General features: G+C 42.7%; 1 long non-coding RNA gene across 2 annotated transcripts; it reads right to left on the reverse strand.

Annotated features, from left to right (window-relative positions):
- Window positions 1–15,907: 15,907 nt before the first annotated feature.
- On the reverse strand, window positions 15,908–16,843 carry LOC144768659 (uncharacterized). Of its 2 annotated transcripts, none has more exons than XR_013598608.1 (4): window positions 16,784–16,843; window positions 16,609–16,682; window positions 16,434–16,505; window positions 15,908–15,990 (listed from the first exon to the last, which is right to left on the reverse strand). It is a non-coding gene; the product is annotated as an uncharacterized LOC144768659 (long non-coding RNA). The 2 variants fall into 2 exon arrangements; XR_013598606.1 differs by having other exon boundaries at window positions 16,434–16,526; window positions 16,784–16,841.
- Window positions 16,844–23,852: the final 7,009 nt, after the last annotated feature.

Here is a 23,852-nt window from a genome sequence, read left to right on the forward strand (position 1 = left end):
GCTCTATAAGTACCTTGACATTTACATTTTACATTTACAAGGCTCCTCTACTCTGGAATTCTATCCCTATACAAGCACGATCCACTACGCATCATCAGTGTTTCCGCAAGCTAATTAAAACTTGGCTATTTTCATCAATCTAACCTGCAGTGCTGTGGAGGCTGGTATTACATTCCCTCTCCACACCCAGCCTCGCAGCCACTCAGTCATGCATGTCTGTGAGCGCTGGGACGCCCCGTTGCTGGGGTAGCCATGCGCTATAGAAAACAACCTAACATAACATAACATAACATTTGACTCGTGAGGGACATCTAGTAACCACCAGTTGAACTGCAGCTCTTTGTAGAATTCTTTTGATATTGTATACTGTTGGAACTGGGGTCACCAGTCCCCTAGGGTAGCATGGCACGAGCGTGTAGGCATCCGAAAGCACATGTGTTAAGCGATCATGCAGCACACACTCACACTGAGACAGAAACCTGGGCACGCAGTAAATGACTCGACTCCAGAGCTTGTATAAAAACAAGTGATTTGTATTAAGATAAATAATCAGATAGATAGAGCAGGATCAGGGAAATCATAAATTCATTTAAAATACATGTGTCTCAAGACTTGCAATCAATATTGGATGAATAAATATCCGTTCTGCAATAAATATTAAATATTGGATCAATAAATAGTTAAATACATTTTTAGTGGGACACAGGCCCGACCTACGCCTTGCTTCTTGGTCAGTACCTGAAAGGAATACATCTCAAAGTCATAAGAACAACAGTGCATTAAGCATCAATATCCATTTCCTCAGGTAAACAAAGGGACAGTTCCATAACAGAAACATCTCCCCGCTGTAGGAATAAACAATTCGTTAAGTGTAGTTCAAACATTTCCTTAAATATGAAACATTTCATTTGCCACAAAAGTATGTGGACGTAACTCTCCTCCTGTAATAGGAATTAAACATTTCATTAAGAATAATTATTCCATATAACAAGGTTGGGCATCCCTTTGGGAGAACTTCTCATTGGGCCCAGCTAACCATTGCATTAGCCAGCACTAACTAGGAGAAAACATTGCAATCTAGGTAACCATCCCCTTGTGCAGGTTTAACTGTATCAGGGCTACACCAACATTCCATCAGGGAAGTAGAAATCCCTACATTGAGCAGGTGTAAGTAGATCTCTGTTATAGCAGGGGTATGAGACCCTTCCCTGGGCAGGAGTAAACATTGCCTCAAATGAGGTCAACACCTTTCATTAGGCATAAAGTATTTCTTTAGGCATCACACACCATCCTATTACCTGATGCCTGAACAGGCAGGGCCTTCCCCCTATTAATCAGGAGCTGACAGGTAAAACATTTCCTGCAATAGAGATAATCAGTTTAGCAGAAGTAAAACACTTCACTGAGGGTAAAACATTTCATTAACCATTTCCTTAGGCAGGAATGAAACTCCTATGGCAGGAATAAAAACACACCACTGCGGATAAAACATCTCATTAGGTGTAACTAGATCCTTAGAGCATTAACGTTCCCCTACTCAGCAATCAACAGTTAACAACTCTTCAAGGCAGAGAACCATTTTTAACAGGCAAGCCTGAGCTTAGAAGACTTGGTTTATGCATGTAAAGCCTTTTAGTAAATGTAAACATTTCTTTTAAAGCAAGGAGCACCTCACTCCATAACTGTGGGCATGTGCTCCACCTTTCAACCAACATGAATAAATGTTTCATTAGTCAGCAGACACAGTTCATTATGCAGCTGTTGGCGTTCCCACCCCCAGGCCAGGATCAACATTCTAATTCCTACATTAAGCAGGCATAAACCTCTCAGCACCCAAGAGTAGTCCTGTAAATAAGTAGAGGTTATAACACTGGGGCAGGGGTGTAATAAAACTTCTATAGTTCAGAATAATCCTGGTTCCAAGCAGGAATAACCACTTCAAAACTCTTCCTCAATCATAGGTAACATCCCCCTAATCAGGAGTAAACATTACAGGGAAGGAATCAGGCATAGGCATTTCATTAAGTAACTTATAAATAGAACATTGCTCATTGCTAGAGAGCAACATCTCATTAAGCAAGCACAGGCCTTGCTTTAGATTAGTAAAACATTTCTGTTAATTAAAGTGAACATTTCAATAAGCAATTCAGTAAAGCATTCTCAATGAGCATTTTACTATGCCTTGGACTCCCCTATGCAGGGCTAAGCCATCGCAGATGAACTCAGTATGTCTTTAGGCCTACGCCGGAACCAGGGCCCAAACAGTTCATGAATGGCAAGCCTGTCCTCAGGCATAAACAGTAACTTAATGGCCTCCACGTCACTAGAGGCACATAGGGGCCAACAGGTGGGCACTTAAGGTCAAAAATACAGCGTTTCTTTGGGGCCTACAAGAGAGCGCTTGGAGGCACAATTACAGCGCTTCTATGGGACATTCAAGAAAGCGCTTGGAGTGAAATTACAGCGCTTCCCTGGGCACTACCTCAGTTCCTCACATGACAGCGCTTGGCCACAGTTAATGCTGGGGACAGCGCTTCAGCAGGCAATCAGGTTTAGATAATAGCACCCTGCAGGTACAGCACTTCACAAGGCAGCAACCCCCTTCAGTACCTCAGCACTCTTCACAGGGACAGCAAAGGAGCGTTGGGGGAGCAGGGAGTCAGCGCTTCAGAAGGCAGCAACTTCTAGAGCCACAGAAGTTCTTGGTGACACAGCGCTTCAAGGGGATAGCGCTTTTCAGGATTCACAGCGCTACGATATAGCAGGCAATTCACAGCAGAGGTAGCGCTCGGCAGACAGTTCATTCCAGGTAGCGCTGCTGAAGGGCACCACAGGATATAGCGCTTCAGGCAGGAATCACGCCCAGGATTCTAGCGCTTCACAGACAGCAGGGTGCAGGGCTATAGCGCTTTGGCCCACACGAGGTGGGGGCAAGACCAGCAGGTCTAATAACATTCAGTTCAGGGTGCTGCAGTTCAGGCAAATATAGCGCTTCAGAAGGCAGCAACCCCCTCCATTACTTCAGCGCTCTTCACAGGGTCAGCAAGGGCAGCGCTAGATATACAGGACAGGTGACACCCCAGTAGCAGGTTAGCAAGGGAGACCCCAGGTGACATCAGGAAACGCAGGGTCAGTACCGCGCCAATACCTGTTTGCTTCTTCAAAAGTCCTGTGATGATTTAATTTCTTCTTAGCGCTTTAGGTTTCTTGCGCCCTTGTAAAGAGAGGCTTAGTTTCTTGTTGGCGTGATGTTTCTTGCGCCCTTGTAAATAGAAGCTTAGTTTCTTGTTGGCGTGATGTTCCTTACGCCCTTAGTTTTGTTGCTTGGTTTCTTGTTCCTTGAAGGGGGGAATAGTTTGGTGGCTGGTGTTCCAAGTTCTTCTCAGCCAATCCCTTCAAGTGGTCCCTGGGGGTTCCCTGCCGCGGGGTTAGGTCAGTGGGGGGGGTACAGGATGCCTCAATACTTGTAAAGCAGCACACTAGGCCCTGTCATTCCAGCATCATAAGACCCTGCCCTGACCCCCACTGCCTATCCTCCTGCGTAGGTACTTCCCCAGGTCTCCCCTTAGTCCCTCTGACAGGAAAGTTTACCTTCCTTTCCTTATACAGTGCCAGTTGACAGTTGGCAGTGGCAGTTGGTGTCACCTCACCTGTTCCAGAAGGTTCCAGGGGGTTCTAGGAGGTTCCACCATTCTACCTGTGGGCAGGCTGGCAGGCTAAGTTGATACATTGTTTGGAGGGTTCCAGCCAGGCCCTAGCCACTAGAATGCGCCCACTAAACCCCGCTGCAGCAGCAGTGGTCAGTGGCAGCCATGTTAGGGGTATAAGACACCTGCATCTTAACATCAGTTTCACAGTACACAGGGCTTTCCTCACTACACAAGGCCTATACATTGTTGTTACCATGAGGGCATTCTGATTTAAAAGGGAAATAAAAAGGCGAAAAATGTTGGGGAAAGGGCCAAGTCTCACATATACTATATAATATTCACTGCCCACTGCTAATCTCATCCCATAATGCTTTGCAGGACCTTTGGTTGGGAATGTTTTTTTGCCAATAACTGTGTTTGAGTTTGTCCTAAGAGGATGGCACCACAACTAAATTGTTCAATAAGATGTGCTTTTTTGTTTTCAAGGCATCTGTTTGGTACTCTCCCTAGGTTAGGGAGGATCCCAAAATCATCACATCTCCCACTGCTTGCTATTTTTCAGTTTCACCATTGTGAAAGTACTATATGCACTTTAGCATATAAAGATAGAAATACTTATTTTATCATGTCTGGTCACGAACAGGAAGCTTTTTGCAATTTTTGCACAGTATATACAAGTACGCAGTGTCTTCTGCTACGCTACACAGACTACATGTACTATGCAAAGTTTAAAGTATACTATGTAAAGCTACGTATAGTGCTGCTATGCAAACTACACCCAGGCTTAATTTAATATTTAAAAAAATTGCTTTGGACTATACCATTTCCCAATGAAAGGCAATATTTATCTCCGTGTGTACCCATACCTGGCATGTCACGCAGTTTGGTGCTTACTTTCCCTCCATGTTAAAGAACAGTAGGTGTTTCAGCGGCCAGGCTAATGTGCTGCATAGCTATATACATTTGAGGTCCCAAAGGCGAGACCAATTGCATTGCAAATGCTTGTCATTACTTATTAGTCACCCTTAAGGTAGAGTCTTAAGGATCATAGGGCATGGTGCATGGAGTTTAAAAATGAGGACATGTGTATTTAAGTTTTACATGTTCTATTAGGGAAAAAGCTCCTAAAGCCGTTTTTTGCTGTTATAATGCTATCCCTCTCATAGACTCTCTTTGGGTTACTTTATTGCATTGAATAATGTAGTCAGACCAGGGCAAGAACTGTCCAGAACCAGTTTTAGGGGTAGTTCCGAGAATTCCACCGCACAGGTAAAAAAATATGACCTTCAAAGTATCACACAATCACAGTCTTGGTATTGTGGAAGAATTAGAAGAGGGGCTGCTGTGCTGTTCGAGGAAAAGGGACTGCCCTGCTGACTGACGAGGAAGATTGAACATAGGCTACTCAGAGTGACTCCAAGGGTCTGTTGGCTGACTTCCTTTGTGAGCTCCAGCCACACAACAAGCTTCCAGAACCCACCTTGAACCTGACCACCTGACCAGTACCAAATGCACCGCCCTGGATCTGCTTGAGTCCTGCTTCTGGCCTCTGCTGGAGTGAGTCCTGATCTCCATGTGTGCCTCCCAAGGTCCTGGACCCTTGGTTGAATCAGTGGCAACTTTTACTCAAAGAAAATATTAAGGGCCAGATATTCGACGATTGGAATTAGCAACTCGCAAATAGCAACAAAGTGCGAGTAGCAATGTGCAAGTCACAAAATCCAATGTACAACAGTGTCTCAGACACTGTTTGCGATTCCCAATAGCATCACAAATTGGATGCATCAAAAACATTAATGAGGCTGTCACAATTTGCGACCCCCATTCGGAATGTCTGGCACTCCCAGGGATGGTGGCCTTCAGGGCTCAGCAGACCACCATGTCCCAGACTGTAAAATAAAGCAGTTTTTTGTAAATGTAGCCCGTTTGCATTTAGAAAATAAAAATGAAACATTTCAGTTTCATTTTTTAAGGGCAGACAGTGGTCCACTGACTGCTCTTAAAAAACTATTTGTACATCCATTCCCAAAAGTGCAGGGGCACCATGGGGATCCCTTCCAGCTTACGAGCCCTTTACCACCCTTCTGAGAAGTTTGGTAAACTGTTATTGTTTTGAGACCGCAATTGCAGTCACAAAATATTCATACATAGATTTTGGACTTGCTATTAGGAAGAGATACCTCTAGCACACCCCTTCCTAATAGCGAGTCGCTAACTCTATTTTGCCAGTGGCTAATTGATTAGCGACTAGCAAAATAGGGTTAGTACATTGGCCTGACATTTTTTGCGGTCTCAAACGAGCCGAAATCCCCTTTGCGACTGCAAAAACGGTTGCACATCTGGCCCAAAGTCCTGAAGTTTGGGCTACTCACAACTGTTATGTGATCTCTTTGCACTGAGAATCAGCCACCCAATAGGACTGTCAATGTAAAGATCCAGCAAGAACCTGCTTTCTGTGTGACCGTCCATAATGATCGGCACTGCAAGACCTGCACTTTGTGCTGACAGTGACCGTCCTCAACGATTAATCAATGCAATGCTCCAGCAATTACAGGATCTACTCGCGAAAGCAATAGCCATCCGTGGTGCTTGGCCTGCTCATCGCACTGAAAGCCTCCATCTCGTGGCCCTCTCCAACACAAGAGGAACTCTTCACACTGGACTTGAGAAGTTAACTCTTCAGTAGGATTAACCTGGGTCCTGCATTGTGACCCACACTCCATCACGGTCTGCCTGAACCGGTAACTTTCCCCTGGTCTAGTGCCACCAACTAACCAACAGTGGTGCTTTCTGCTCCTTGGTGCTATTTTTTACCTGTAAATTTTAAAAGCTAATATCACCAATTCTAGTGATTGGATTTTGTTTCCTTTGGTGTAATTGTATTTATTATAATTTACTCTATTGTTCTAAATTGGTTTGGGCTTTTACTTCAGTTGTGTTGTCACTTTTTTATTTTTTTACTGTTTGTGTCCTGCATTAATACTCAATTAATACAGTGATTGTAACTTAACATGTGTATCCTTCGGACCTCTACAGTCTACAATAAGGTTGGGTGCAAGGTTCCAATCTCTACCAATTAATGTGAGTCTGAACACATCAGCATTCTGTAAAGTCTGACCACGAAGAGGGTTTGGAAGATATTACAAGTATAGACAAAGTCAAACGCTTTGAACAATTTTGATAGCTTTGTTAATGTTTGTTGAACAACATACGTATGTTCTAAGAGGCAACCATTAACTACAGTAGAAAATTGGGTTATTGGCTGAGGGGCATTAGACCTTACCCAAGCAGCAGCTACAGCTCTTGGCAGGGTAAACCTCAACAGACCCTAAATTAACCTAAATCACTCAGCATCACCAACAATAATAAACTCACACTAAATTCCCATGTCAAGAACTCAGCTAAAAGTGCACTCTTCACTCTCCAACATCTCAAACAAATCAAACCTGTATCCCAGCTGAAGAGTTTAAATTAATTATCCAGTCTCTTGTTCTATCTAAATAAATAAATAAATAAATAAATAAATTGTTCTATCCAAAACTAACTATGGTAATGCCCTTCTTCCCAAAGGCAGATCCTCCTATAAAATTGCCTGTATTACCCATAAAGCCCTTTACCAGAAGACCCCATCCTACCTCTCAACTAAACTTAAAAAAAGCTGGCTGTGCCCGAACTCTGAGAAGCACCAACACTCTTCTTCTCTTACCCCCCCTACTCAAGAAAGCTGCTGCGAAATCCCACTTCTTCTCAGGTATGGCCCCAACCATTTGGAATGCCCTACCCAAAGGTCTACGGTGCAACCCCTCCTACTCCAGATTAAAAAAAGACCTTAAAATTCATTTGCTCACCAAATTTTAGGGGAAACTAATTGCCGGAACTCTTTTCTGACTACCTCCCATTCTCCCTCCTCCGACTTCTCCCCCTTCCCACATTCGCCCCCCCGTTTTCTCTCTCCTGTCGCCTCACTCTCCCCCCTTATTCTCTCACTACCACATACAATCTATTATGTCCTTTGAACCCTCCTTGCCACTCTGCTAATTTCACTATTTATAATAACATGCTGGTGCCTACTACTTGCTTCCCTGTCTCTATCTATATGCAACCCCTAATTAATAATAATAATAATAAAGTAGTTTATAAAGACCCAAAACATTTATGCAGTTTATGCAGACCCAAACGACCTTAACAACTTACGCCCTATCTCTAACCTTCCTTTCCTCTCTAAAGCCCTAGAAAAATGTGTCCTATCACAACTTGAGAACCATATCCTTGACTTCAATCTCCTTGATGTTTTTCAATCAGGATTCAGAAAAGGTTGTAGTACAGAAACTGCAATGTTAAATATCACAGATGACATTCATTGCTCCCTTGACAAAGGTGAATCCTCACTACTGATCCTCCTTGACCTATCAGCGGCATTTGATACTGTCCATCATCCCACCCTTCTAAACACCCTCAAAGTTCGATTCGGCTTGGAAGGCACTGTTCACAAATGGTTCTGCTCATTCCTTCAAAACAGATCACAGCAAATCAAGCTTAGCCACTTCCTTTCTAATCCTCAACCTGTCTCACTCGGGGTCCCTCAAGGATCCATCCTTTCCCCAACCCTTTTCAACCTTTTCATGGAACCACTCACCCTCATTCTCAAACAAGCTAAAATAAGTTACCACCTCTACGCCGACAATACCCAATTATACTACAAGATCAAATCCCACAAAGACATCCTTCACCTAAACGACACCCTGTCTAAAGTACAAGCCTGGTTCCATCTCAACCATCTCAAACTGAACCCCAAAAAAACAGAAACCATTCTTTTCACCCCCAAAAACAATACCCTTCCCATCCAAAACTGGATCGATGATATCAAAGCTCTCAATTGCTCCCTCTCCACCTCTAACTCTGTTAAATCCCTTGGCATTAGCATCGACCAGAATCTCCACCTCATCCCCCACATTAAAAATGCCGCCAAAAGTGCTCTTTTCACCCTTCTCCACCTCAAGAAAATCAAACCTTTCATTCAAGCTGATGATTTCAAAATCGTTGTCCAATCGCTAGTCCTCTCCAGGATTGACTATGGTAACTCCACCCTTGCCGGCACCCCTAATACCCATCTTGCACCGATTAAATCTGTCCTCAATCTAGCTGCCCGACTTATCTCTGACTGTAAAAGATTTGACCACATATCGCCCGTCCTCAAAAATCTTAATTGGCTCCCAATTGAAGGAAGATCCTCTTACAAGATTGCCTGTATCACCCACAAAGCTCTTCACCAAAACACCCCCGTCTACCTTGCAACAAAACTAGATAAAGCAGGCTGCACCAGGTCCCTGAGAAGCACTGACTCCCTTCTCCTGATCCCACCCAGACTTAAATGTCAAAAAACTCAATCCCGTGCATTCTCTGGTAATGCTCCTACCATTTGGAACTCACTCCCCAAAGACCTTCGCTGCAACCCCTCTTTCTCACTTTTCAAAAAAGAACTCAAACTACTTCTCCACAACAAATATTGGGGTACCTAGCATCCACTCTTTCTACTCTTGTACCCCCACCTTGTCTGAATCCAACATTATCTCCCCTGTTAATTGTCTCGCCTATTTTTAATTTTTATCTGTCTCTCACTCCCCCCTTATCATATACTTATTGCAATACTGTATCTTGTTGCTAATTCTGCATATATTGCTATTTTATCTTATTGTGTCTAACTCTGTTGTAAAGCGCTCTGATACTCCAGGATCCAGCAGCGCTATATAAAACCTTTGAAATAAATAAATAAATAAAAATAAAGCGCCTGGTGGCGCCATCTCGGCGTGTCCCCGCGCTATGGAGAGAGAAAGGCAGGCAGCAAAAACGCACCCAGCACACTCGTCATAAAGCTTTATAAATTGAATAGGTGAGTTTTTAAGAGACTTCTGAACTTGATCTCAGATCTTTCCAGTCTGAGGCATATCGGAAGTTTGTTCCAATTTTGTGCTGCTGAGACTCTAAAGGATTTAACCCCAAGTTTGGCTCTATTTACCCAGGGAACCGTCAGCTGGCCCGTGCCTACAGAGCGTAAAGCTCTTCTTGGCTCGTATCTTTGTCTCAGGTCATGGAGATAGGTGGGGGCGTTCTGCCATAATATCCGATGACATATAAGGAGAGCTTTGTACATCACTCTCTTTTTGACTGGCAACCAGTGAAGTGCCGCAAGGGCAGGTTTAGACGCTGCTCTTTTAGGTAGTCTCAGAACTAGAGGAGCCGCCGAGTTTTGAAGGACTTGTAAGCGTCCCAAGCTTTTTTCTGTGGCACCTAAAAACAGGACGTTCCCGTAATCCATACGGGACGTCACGAGTGCCTGTGTCAAGGTGCGTCTGGCTTCAAGAGGAAGTAGATCTAAGGTATGATTGATTACTATGTTCCCAAATTTACTCCCTGTAATATTTATTTGTTTGTACACCTGTTTTGTTCAACTGCCGTAATTGTTTTTATTGTGTACGTCCATTGCTGATGTAAAGCGCTCTGATACCCCCGGGTGGAGATAGCGCTATATAAAACCTTGAAAATAAAATAAATAAAAAAATAAAAAATACTTTCCTGGGCTTGTTCCCCTCCAACTGGAGTGTTATTTCACATAACCTATGCGGGACGCTCACCTTGGTGTCTGGTGTTTCCACCGTGATGTAATCATTCACCTCCGCTGTCACGAGAAATTTCTTCAGGTTTAGTCGAGCTATTGTTACTTCTGCTGCACTGTCTAGCATCATAATAGCCCATTCCCTGATCAGAAGTTGGGTCCTCAGAATTCTGGGCATATCTGATTTTCAGACCAGCAACTTTTTTCCTATATTGAGGTTTTTGATTTTGCTTATCTTCTTTTTAGAAGTAAAGTCTTGAGTGCACTGCTTGTCACTGGAAGTGTGAGCTCCTCTCTATTTTCTGACTCTCCTCCTGTTTCAGAGGCTTTCTTCAAGCCCTGAAAGAAACAAGAGGAACGTGTATTAGTATCCTGATATCTGTCAGGTTTCCTAATGTTATCCCTATTGCTAAGGTTATACCACTTTACAGAGAGCTCCTGTTGAGGAGACCCACCTCGGGATTGAGCACTCTTGTCTTTAGAGTTTTCTTTTTCATTATCCCACTTCTTATTAGAAGAAGGAGATGTCTGCTTAGAAGTGTCCTTTCCAGGACTGCCTTGTAGTTGAGGTTTTAAAGCTTTTCCCCCCAAACTATCTGTGCCCAATTCTGCATATGCAGTTACAATTATTTTGGGTAGTTCAGCCTCCTGTAATAATGGGACGACCTCCCTCAGGCGTTGGTGGATTGCCACTGATGCTGCTTCCCCTTTAATATTAGCTAGTATTATGGCTGATACCTGGTTGTAGTTATTTAATACCTTCATTCCTAAGTTTAGGGCAGGTTCTTCTTCATAGTCATTTTGTACTTGTCTTCATACATCTGGGATTACTGTCAACCATACAGAAGATTGAACCATATAAAACAAGGAATATCAATAAACACTAAAATTAAAAAGTTATACATTCATTTATTAATCTTAAAAACCATTTTAGTTCTCAGTAAAAAAAACACAATCCATGTACATTATACCACATTAATACTAAAGCAAAATTTGTTTGAAAGTTGTTCAATAACACATCATAAAAAAGAGAGTAAAAAATATAGACAGGTACAATATGTCTTTGAATGTTACATATCCGTCATATAACAATATGTGGAGCAAGGAATTCAGTAGTTTTATGGTTGGTACTCTAAACCATGCCTTTTGTTGACAAATTGTGTATTGGTATTAAGGCGTTGACGCGTATTAATGTGTGAAATTATATTTCCATCTTTTTCAAGACAACGTTATATACTCTCTGTGTTTATTAAAAAGGTTTGTAGAGTCACCTTTTTATCAAAGGGGAAAAACACCTTCCATATTCTGATTCATCATAAATGCCAAATGTCTGGTTAAATTGTTTTTGAAAATCCAAAACATTCAGATTAAAATGTTTAGTCCCGTCACAGAAGAATATCGCAGTGCAATCTCCCCTTAGAAGGAAGCACTGCTAGTTTGAAACTAGTTATCACGCTTTCTCCCAGCTGGCTTCAACAGTCTTCTCAAATAAATTGAAGGTCGCACTGTTTATCGTCCCTTTAATACTTAGGTTTGAACTTTGATAGATTGCTGAGTGCTCCTGCGTGGGTCTACGGGGCCTCTCTTTCTTTACTGGATCTAACTGAGCTACCCAGAAAGGAATGTGTTCACGTTTTGTGAGCACTCTGCCCATTACTGCGTGTAATGTTTGTAGAGTAATTTTAGTACTAGTGCTCTGTGTAAGAGCTGTAGTAGGTGTAATTACTGTAGGTTGGACCGCTAGTGTCCTTAAGACGAAGTGTGTCATGTTTCTGTAGAGTTTTTTCAACTCTTTGAGTTGAACAAGTAGTTCATTACCTGGCATTGTGTCATTTTCTGGATGTGGTGCATAGGTCGCTAATATTCGCCATGTTGCTCCTGGTCTTCCTAAAGGACCAAGCCTTACTCTTGTTCTTATGTGGGGTAGGGCGCCATTAAACCAAAAAATATGTTCCTGGAAAATAAGCGGAATCTCAGTCTCCTCAAACAGAGTGTAAGCCGCTGGTACTTCTTCATGTTTCTAATAATGAAATGTTTTTTTTACAGCATCTGCTTCCGGGAATGTAATCCATGTGTAGAATACCTTTGTTTTGAAATTTTCGTGTGCCTCCATCACGAATATTACTACACCTCCTCTGGGTGGTAACCCATATTTGAGCAGTTTAACTGTAAGAGTTTGTCTTACTTTGGGTGCAATCTGTGTTGCATCTCTATGTTCCTCATCATTGGGAAATGGTTCCTTTAGTGGATTTTGTCCTCTGTTCTCGACAGACATCATGTTTAAGACACAGAATACCTGTCAAGGAAGTTAAGAAAAGGTTTTATGCAAAGGTTGTATGCACAATTTTGGGAATATTCCTTCAAGCTTGATTAACCAACAACCAATACATAGGATATCTCGTCTACTCAGCTGTGGCAGAGCTTTTTCCCACCTACTCCAGACATCTCCGGGTTTTATAAGTAGGGTCTCTGAGAATAGACACTACTGAGCTACTCAGTTTCTTCTGTTCAGTAAGTGTGCTATGTATTTACCGTGTTGAGCAAATCATGTTTGACACGGGTACCATTGGACCACGTAGGGTACCATGTAGTATAGTTCCGAGAGTACCCTTTCACGCAGGTCCTATGCTGTTTACGGATAACATATACTGGGGGCTTGGTGGCAAACTGAACCTGTCCACCCCCACCGAAAATGTCAGCCTATGTTTTCGCATTAGCTAGCTCGCAGTGCTACTAGAATCTCCTGTTATCAGAGAGATTAGTTTGTGCAACTTCAGAACATAATAGCCTCAGACCTGTGGAAACAATATACTACGTTTCACCCTTGCTTGTTTTGCTCTCAGAGAGATACACAGAAGAAACTGTTGAGCATGTTTACAATAAGAATGTATTGTACCGTTGTTCTTCTCATGTAAAATATGTGTGCTGCTATAACTGTAATGCAGTAGCAGTGATATAGACCCATCAGTACAGTGAATTGAAAGAAATAGTATTGTTCTACCATTTTGCACTAGTCATGAACACATACATGATTTTGTGGCTGGATATTCTGTGTGGGCCATCCTGGGCATATGCCTTTTTGTTCATGGTATGCTTTCAGGTGACAATACAGCTGCTTGTCTGTCTCTCGCCCGCCAATTGGGGTTGGTTTTGCCGGACTTTGGTCGGGCGTGATGCTGGTTGGCCGTGTCCTCGGCCCTGTCCTAAAAAACCTTGCGGGAGTAAGGGTGGTGGTCTGGTGGTCAATCGTGTGGAACTGGACCCTTCTCCGGGGTCTGACTCTTCAGCCGAGGTTTTAGAAGAATATGGGAATGTGATACGCTGGTTGTTTCTGAATCTGCCCCAATTATTGGATCTGGGTGGAATGCATGGGGTATTGTAAAACTCCTCGTTAAGGTATGGATATATTTGTTCCACTTTGTAGAATTTGATATCTTTTTGTATTTTGGTAGCTTTTTTGTTTAGTTCAAAGGTGCTGAATGTGGACACGCCAGCCCTGCGCGAGCTCCACACAGCTCCCCACGCCACAGAGATTCATTCTCTCCTCACCGATCACTGCTGGATCGGTTCCTGGAAATTGCCCTACCGGACCCCCCACGAGGTGCCTTGTTTCTACTAGCCCTCGATAACCCTCCACCCTCATTGGTTGGATTCAAGTCTTCTGCCTACGACGAATTACATGCTGGCCCGATCCATGCGGACAACCTTTGACGATTAATATCGACGATCTGGACCCTGGATTCCATCGTCCGCTTCACCCCTACCAGCACTGCATCCGACCCTACCCAGTCCTGATGAAGATCCCGATTAATGTGAATCGAAACGCCGTTGACCATTTAGCACAATCATATGTGCTCCATACAAAGTGGTTCACTAATAAAACTTCAAATCAAAATCGAATTCCCCAAACTACCTGGAACCACATTGTTTTTACTCATTGTATATATCTATGCACTAGTCACCATGCGCCGTCCACGCTGATCACATTATCACCTGCGTCGCTACCGTGTTTTTCACTCACACACCTTGAGCACCAAGTACAATTTAGGTTGTTTTCAATTGTTTTATTTGTATATCGCAGTGCTGTCACAACTGCTATTTGCCTTTTCCTCTCTCCTAAATTGTATACATAAATGATGCCATGAGCACATGCTATAATCAAATGGAGTCTCCTTGTTTCCCTCTGGATAATGTTGTATTCATATCCTTACTAATTGCCTTTGAATAGTACCAGTTGGGATACCATATGTTCTTATCTAATTCAGGTGACAATAGTCAGCCCTGCAGAATTTCCGGGAGCAATAGTGACATTCTCTTGGACCAGGGAGCTGATGGACATGTTGCCCTCTGTTGCTGGCATTCTGTCTGATCCCCCCTTTGTTCCATGGCTGAGTCCCCTTCCAGCCAGGCACCATTTGAAAAGTTGTGGTCGTCTGAGTCTTTTGGAGGACTGTCTCACCTGCTACTTGGTTACCTCAAGGGGACCGCTGCTTGGGGAGTGGCATTTGTAGCCTGCTTGCTTTGGGCCATGGAGTATTTCCCTTGTGGTAGGTGAGGATATCTCCTTGGGTGTTGCCTTCATGGTCTGGTGTGCTAGACTTCTTCCAGGGGTCGTTTGGTGGGATACCCCATTAGATAGCAGGTAGGGGGCTTCAATGCGGGGGACATGTCGCCTTAACAGGGGGCCATCTTCTCGGTGGCACTTCCCCACTGAGGGATAAAGCTCCGATTTCCCCTATGTTAGTGATATGGGTCGTATATGTATATTGTGTTAGCATGATGTATCTATATATCCCTAGTATACAGGTACGCATAGAGTGTAATCTATAACTTCTTTAGCTGAGTTAGTAAGAGTATATGCTGTGTATGTTCTGTTTTCATCGAGTAGGCCGGAAACTATACAGACGCCATCTTTTCTTGTTTGCGTTAGGCACATTCAGTGATCACGTGCTATTTTCCAATGGCTGTCAGGCCCTAGCTTAGTTGATTTGCTGGAGACAGCTGAATACACGCTATTCTTTCCCTGTCCTGGGACTCAAGGTCGCATCTGGCTTTGGGTGCGATAAGCGCATTCCTGAAGGCACCGTGCCTGCACTCCTGGGCATTGAGACGAATGGGAGTCACCCCTCCTGACCTCTACAATAATAACTAAAGCAGAGCTTTGTACTAACTATGTGTGCCATATATGGTCATTCCACGAGGGCCAAGAGGCAAGTAGTGTTTTTCCATCTACGGTGTTTCATGCGCTATGTCAAAAGTATATATTTAATGAGGGTGGATCTGCACACCTATGTAAATCAAAAGTTACTCAAGTAATAAAAACTGTAATGCAGTTAATCCGCGTGTAAGCGTGCACGAACACTGGGGAAGGGTACCACCCCCCCTAGTTATAATGTGTTGAAGGAGACCCTCGAAAACCAGGGACTGTGTCCTGCACAACTATCTGGCAATAAGCCTGTAAAACATTCATTGATCATTCGTTCAGGATGCTTCGTGATTTTAAATACATTGAAAAAAATGAATGAAAAATGTATTTCTCTCATATGTCATCATGTACACAATTGAACATGTGTCATAGCATATCATTAAAGTAATATTGCATAACAAGTCATCAACATAGAAAACAAAAAAAAACAATGCATTTCGGGTTCACACTGAGCCCTTCTTCAGGGGTAGTGATAACATATGATGCTGTTGCAATTCTTCAAGGGAGTGCGGTCCTCGTGTCTACAACAAAATTCATGGGTTCAAAAAATTAGCGCAATTCATAGCATTGATTAGCAATTACTCACATAAATCAGACTCAAGGTTTGCATTCTCCATAATACCAAAAAGTGGGTGCCCACGGTAAATGACAGTGTATCCAGTGTTTTTCTATATAATCATCTGACGTCCAACTAGTGTTACAAAACCAAAAGCACCAAAAACAAACCCCACGTGAAATCGAGTGAGACTAAACTCTGTGTGTAAACGGTAATGTGAATAAGTCGAAAGCAGTGGCTGGTTGTAAGTACCTCTAGGATTCCAAACAGTCTGTCACGTCTGTTCTATGCCAGAATCTTAACAGTACTTTTGTTTCTGCCAAAGTAAATACAATGAAAACAGCGTCACTCCTCTCTAATCTTATCTGTCTCAAAGGATTTACCAAGTAAGTACATAAATGAACATACCCTTTCAAAAAATCAGGTTTCACTTCCACGGATACTCCAGAGCAACAACTTGAATGTCGTAATTCCTACAAGCTGTGTGGGAATAAAAAAAAACTAAATGGAATCCTCAAAATTTAGCCCTCCGTGACACCATAAGATTCATGTTTCAACAAGGGGACGTACGTCTCTCTCTTACCTCCTTACGGTAACTACTGTGTAACTTGAAAGTAAGATGAGAAAAATACCCAACCGCCGTACCAAGGCTTCTACCTGAAAATAAAAACCCGAGTCTAAGTCATTCATGGTGCCGAAATGATAAGCTACATCACTACGCTGTGCAATATCTCTAGATATAACAAAGTTGTACTTACACGGAAAACTTCCTAACGAAACCCGAACTCCTCCACAAGTGTGCTTCCAATGCCTGTCAAACGGCGAGCAAACAATCTAGAAATAACGTCTGAGGCGTGCCCCATGATAATAGAAAGTGGACTGCACGGGCCGATATTCCTGTTTCAAGATGGCGCCCACCTAACTTGCCGATTCTGGTGTTCAATGTTAGGAATGTTGTTGTTTCAGACATCTATGTGAAAATTAGTAATGTGAAAAATAAAAAATGTGAAAAAATAAATAAATAACAAAATGTGAATGAAACTAAAATAGCTAAATGTGGTGTCCTCGTGCTAGAACTCTGCTCACATATTATCAAGAATGCAATGAACCCCTTCCATTCTATGTTTCATAATTGGTTACAGAAAACACAGTAGTTCATAATGGTCATTGAGACCCCCCGGGATTATCGTACCTAGCTTTTTGATCCATTCTGTCTCTTTTCGGGCTAGTATGGTGTGTGTGTCTGTTCCTGCAAGTGGTGTGATGTGTTCTAAAATAGTGAATCTTAATTGCGGAATGGTGTGCACACTGTTAACCCAGTGTGCTGCCAAAGATGAATTCATGTTCTTGTTCCTGATTCGACTCTTGTGTTCAACTATTCTTGTTTTAATTTTCCTACTTGTCCTCCCCACGTAAACCAGTCCACATGGGCATTTTATTGCATAGATAACGTTCTCTGTAGTGCAATCAGATGTGTGTTTCAAAGGTAAAGATTTGCCAGTTTTTGGATGTTGAAATTCTTTGCTGACAATGACATTCCCACATTGACCGCAATTATAGCACTTACGCATCCCTTTGTATTGTGGAGTAGTCGGAGTGTTCTTGGGTTTCTTCAATAACTCTCGCAAATTCTGTGCTCTTGTGTGTGCGAATAGTGGAGGTTGGGTAAAGATCTTGTTGAAATCCGGTTCATTCACAATTAGTTCCCATCGTTTCCATATGATGGCTTTAATTTTAGGAGCCTGGGCTGAGTGTTTCAACACAAAAACCTCTCTTTTGTCTGGACATTTCAACTGTTTTTTAAGAAGATCCTTTCTGTGTTTCATATCCACAATGTTTTTGGCTTCTTTTAATGTGTGTTCAGGATAAACTCTCCTCCTGTATTTATTCATCTGTTCTTCCATCTGTGATTCACATGTGTTCTCATCAGAAGTTATTCTCTTTATACGCATCAATTGTGACAAGGGTAAATGTTGTTTCAGTGACCAAGGGTGACCACTGGAGAAATGTAATGCACTGTTCACATCAGTCGGCTTGTGATAAACCTTGGTTTCCAATCCTTCCGTTGTTATTAGAATTTCAATATCGAGGAAGTGTATTCTTTTAGCGTCAATCTCTGATGTGAACTGTATCTTGCTGTTAAATGTGTTCAATTAAAGGATACATTTTTCCAACGTCTGCCTGGGAACCTGCCAGACGACAAGAATATCATCAATGTATCGCAAAAAAATCTTTGCATGTTTTTACCAGTCCGGATGATGTAATATATGCTGATTCCCAAAATACGCCATATATGTGTCCGCGTATGCGGGTGCCCCCGGGAAACCCATTGAGGTTCTTTGAATGTAGAAGTCATTTTGCCAACAAAAATAACTGTGGTAGAGAGCAAAATGTAAAAGCTCTAATAGAAACACACTTTTTTGTTCTTCAAAGTTGGATTGTAACAGTCTCCATTCGATAGCTTCTAGCCCTTCGCCGTGAGCTATGGACGTATATAACGCCACAACATCAATCGTACATAGAATAATGTCCTCTTGAAATTTGTCTCTGATGTTTTCAAGTTTTTCTAAACAGTCTGTTGAATCCCTTACATAGGTTGACCATGCTTGTACAAGTGGCTGAAGATGGTGATCAAGGTAGTAACCTAAGTTCTCGTGAATGGATCCGCAACCCGCTACAATGGGGCGACAAGGTGGATTATCTCGGTCTTTGTGCACTTTCGGCAACATGTATATCGAGGGAATCTTAGGGTATTGATTAAACAAAAACTGCCGTCTCTTGATGTCAATGATTCCTGTTTCCACACCCTTATCTAGAATTTCAATAAAAATTTGTTGGAATTCTGGGGTTGGATCCTTTGTCAGATGTATGTATGTGTCTTCATTCTGGACATGTAAGTTTACACTGCGATGGTAGAATTCAGTGTCAAGAATTACTAATGCACCTCCTTTGTCTGCTGGGAGAAAAGTAATGGAAGGGTCCTGTTTGAGTTTATTCATTTGTAGGTCAATTGTTCCAAATCTTTTTTGACGAGTGTCTCAAAATTATCCAATGTTTTGTGGGATATGGGCGAGACAAATTTGCTCTTCGGTTTAAATTGTTTTTCAGTAGATGTAGAATCCTTGTCTGTAATCTCCTCATTAGAAAAAAAACATTGTAATCTTAACTTTCTCATGAATTTGAACAGGGACACTTCTGTCTCCAACTCATTCAAAACATATGTAGGTACGAAAGATGACCCTTTGTTGAGTATGTTAAGCTCTGATTGATTTATGATTTTCTTTGAGATGTTGATAATCAAAGATTCTTCAGAATCTATTTGTTCTTCACCTCCCTCCTCGGTCTGCCCGTCTCTACTGGTACAGGTTTTTTTGATTTGTCCCCTGCGGGTCCTCCGTCGCCTGTTGTAGATTTGTCGGGTGGTTGTTTGTCTCCCTGGCCTACCTCTAAAAAAGGCTGTCCTACAGTTGAACTCGCTGGTTTATCTTCTCTTGTCCTTCCTCCAGTCTGTGACATTGATGCCGCGCTGGGTCGTAAATCAGTAAGTCTTGATCCGTGGCAACACTTTCCTCAGATGAGGCAGTTCCTGGCTTCTTGAAGGCTCTTTCCTGGGCGTAATTCTCCGCCCACGTATAAACTTCATCCAGTTTATAATCTATCGCGTCCCTCTTAAATTTGCGTGTTTTGCGTTCATGTACTTCTCTTGCATATATATCTAAAGACCTGTTAATGTCCTCTAGAATCCTAGTCCACTCCTCCTGTTCAGTCTTGTTGGATAATTCATCCTTAAGTTTGTCAATGTCCAAGGTTAATTCCCTCAGAACACTTGATATTTCCTGTATCAACAGTAATATTAGATCCAACAAACATTTGTTGAGAATCGCGTACCAACGCGACATGAAGGATTTATCAAACTTAAATAGCATTGGGCGAAGGGCGATACGTAGTCCTCGGGGAATCCTCTTGATATTCAATTAGTGTAGTGGCGTGTAAACGTTGGTTAATCTCCTTTTTCATGGGATATTCCAATTGTCGCAGTTGGTTTGCTGTAGACCCGGTGGTCGAACCGAACTCTCTGATTCCTTTTACCAAAGCATAAATGGTGTCCGCTTCATCATTGGAATATGCTTTAGTTGTTGCCTGATTGGTAGTGATACTTGAAATGTCTTGCCACATCTTGGTAGGGTGCTAAATCCACTGGGCGGTATCCAGAGGTAAGAAACATGTAATGAGGGTGGATCTGCACATGTCGGCAGTTGCTGCTGGGAGACCTATGCACCGGGACTCATGCCGACATGAATCCAAAGAGATGTCCCTTGAGTGCTGGCACGCGGGACATTAACTAAAGATAACATCTTTACACATCCCCCTTCCTACATTGCAAACAAAGAGATTCAACATTCCGTAAAGAAAATACAAAATTCCCTAAAACATTCCCTTTCCCCCACCCATAATTAAAATAATAAACAAAACAAACCAAAACAAAACATAACCCCAAAGCGGAATGTACAAATTAGATGACAATTCAAGATACAATAAAATCACGATACTTAGTAGGCACAGATTTAATTTTTGACGACCTCCGCCGAAAGTCAGAGCTGCAACTAGTGGAGGCTGTAGAAGTAATTGAATTCCTGATACTAGAGGAATCAAAGGAATCCAAACCGAATTTGTTCCTCACAAACTCAATCTTAGATTTGGGAACAATTGAAATACAAGACTTATTCCAAATGTTACCATTGTCAAGCACTACAACCTGATCTTTCACCTCCTTGACCTGTACAGGAGGGGAGAACTTAGCTTGCCCTTTGCGTATAAGCACAGGTTTTTTAATTCTAACCCAATCACCCTGACATACTGGAGATGTTCTAATGCTTTTCTGTGCATATTTTGCCTGAGCAGCACTCCTAATATCTGCTACCGTCCCAATCTTGGTAACATCAATGTCTTTTCTCAACATCCAATCTTTATTGAGTTTGGAACCAGCTACTCTTCCTCTGAGCAAGGTGAAAGGTGAAATGCCCGTGCTGACATGAGGAGTGACCCTCATAGCCCACAACATGTCAGAAATCACATGTCTCCAATGAAGACCATTTATGGTAGCCAGTTGTAATTGATCTTTAATAACACGATTCAGACGTTCAACCAAACCATTGCTACATGGATGATATAAGGAAGTGAGCACATGTTTAATCCCACACCTTTTAAAATAACTCTCCATCTCACCAGAAACCAATTGAGTACCATTATCAGATACCAACTCTTCTGGGAAACCCACCCGCAGGAAAACTTCAGTTAAAAAATTGATAATAGTAGAAGAACTGATACCTTCCACAAACTTAACTTCATGCCATTTCAACATGTAGTCAATCAAGACTAATGCATATTTAGGGGTATTTCCCAAATCATTAAACGGACCAGCCACATCAAATGCTAACTTGTTCCAAGGTATTTCCTTTACCGAAATGGGATTAATAGCAGAGGGACAAGTTACTTGAGTTTTGTCGCTAAGAACACATGCCCCACAATCCCAAACACAGTGCTTGATGGCCCGATCCACACCAGGCCACCAAAAATCTTCATGTACTCTGCGTTTCATGGCTCGAGTACCTAAATGCCCCACATGTGCCAGATTTGCAAAGTGAAGTTGGCACAACTAGAAGACTACCTCTGCGTAAAATTCCATCAACCAAGGACAGTTCATCACAAATTCTTCTAAACGGAACTAACTCAGGAGATAACGATTTGTCATTCGGCCATCCCTGAGTCAAAAAATCTATTACTTTAAACAAATTCCCATCCTCAGAAATAGCACGCTTCCAATCAGTTTCTGATAAGGCAGCACCAGTGTCAGATACAGAACTGACAGCACACACCATCTCAAATTGATCAGGTTCCTCCTCGTGATCGGTGTGAGCAAGAGGTAACCTTGATAAATAGTCAGCTAGATTGTTTTTTATACCAGGTATATATTCTAAGTGATAATTCAATTCAGCAAGGCTGTACTGCCACTTGGCAATGCGGAGTGTAGCCCTACCACCACCCTTGGTTGTGAAAAGGTCCACTAATGGCTTATGGTCAGTTTTAAGAGTTACATGATTGCCCCACAAAAAGTTCCTAAAATATTGTACACCCTACCATAAAGCCAACGCCTCTTTCTCGATTGTGGAATAAGTACCCTCAGCACCTCTCAGGGTTCTGGAGGCAAAAGCAAAACCTTCTTCTCTATTGTCAGCTCTCTTTTGCATAAGGACAGCTCCCAGTCCAACATTACTGGCATCAGTAACTACAATGCACTGATCATTCAAATCAAACAATTTGAGAGGGCGTGCCTGCACAATCACAGTTTTCAACAGGTTAAAATCATTTGCGCACTGTTCAGACCAGTCATACCTAGCATTTTTCTTTAAGCAATTGCGTAAACAAACGGGCTTGTCAGCAAAATTTGGGACAAATTTCGCATAGTATTCAACTAGTCCTAGAAATTAACGCAGTTGATCTTTATTTTGCGGTTCAGGTGCATTGCAGATAGCATCTAAAAGTTTCATTTTAGGTTCTACACCTTTGGCTGAAATATGGTGACCTAGATAATCCACACCATCTCTGAAAAACATACATTTGTCCTTTCTTAAAGTCAACCCATACAACTTTACAATATCTAAAACTTTCCTCACTCCATCGTTGTGTTCTTGCATGGTCTTACCATGTATGAGGGTATCATCCTGAAAGAAGACGACCCCTGCAGTGTCCTTGAAGAGATTACTCATAAGGCGTTGGAACACTGCAGAAGCCGACGCCAAACCGAATGGCATCCTGAGATAATGGAACGCCCCTTCGGGAGTCACGAATGAAGTGAGATGTCTGTAATCCTTGCTTAATTCAATCTGATGGCAAGCAGAGAATATGTTCAGAGTGGTAACATATTTGGCACCTTCCACGGTAGACAACATCTCATTAATGTTAGGAAGTGGTTGATGATCTATCCAAATACATGAATTTAAATCGCATAAATCAACACACATCCTAAGAGATTTATCAGCCTTCCTCGCCAAAACAATGGGGCTTAACCACTCTGACCCTTCAATTGGTTCGATGACACCCAAGGAACACAACCTTTCTAGTTCACTTTTCAACTCACAACGCATACTCAAAGGTACTTTGCGAACTTTGAGGCCGATTAGGATCGCGGATGGAAACGTGTCCCGTCCGCCAAGGAAGCGGGCAAGATACTCCAGACCGCTCCGCGGATAAACCGCCGTAGCGATTAGGAAAATAATGGAACGAACCCCAGACCGCGGCGGACGGAGAACACCACAGTCCGTCCGCGGCGGACGGAGTACACCAGAGCCCGCTGCAAGCGGACGGAACCGACGAAACCCCGTCCGCCGCTGACGCACATGACCGCGGGAACAGCCACATCCACCGCCATACCTGCGAAGGCTCCGTGTCCGCGATTAAGATAACGCCGCCTGTACCCCGGTACGCACCGCCATCCAGGTACGCGGCGGAAAAAATGCAACGAGAAACAGTGCATCACTGCGGAAGCCCAACACGAACAACATCCCTACCGTCAAACCAATGTCAAAAATTGTGACGGAAGTAAATTGCAAACACACGAAAAAGGACAACCCCCCACCTGAAACACCAACAGCAATCACAAGCCACAATGACACCCCTCCAAGTACCCAATAATGCACACTAGTCTACACACCCACCTACCACCTGACTGCCAACAACCATTGAGACACGACTATAAAATGACACACACCCACTACCACAATCCTTTGCATCACAGCATAGCTGCTAGCAAGAGGCCCAATACGACCG

The sequence above is a fragment of the Lissotriton helveticus genome, chromosome 1_1 (genome assembly GCF_964261635.1).
Source record: "Lissotriton helveticus chromosome 1_1, aLisHel1.1, whole genome shotgun sequence".
Lineage (NCBI taxonomy): Eukaryota > Metazoa > Chordata > Amphibia > Caudata > Salamandridae > Lissotriton > Lissotriton helveticus.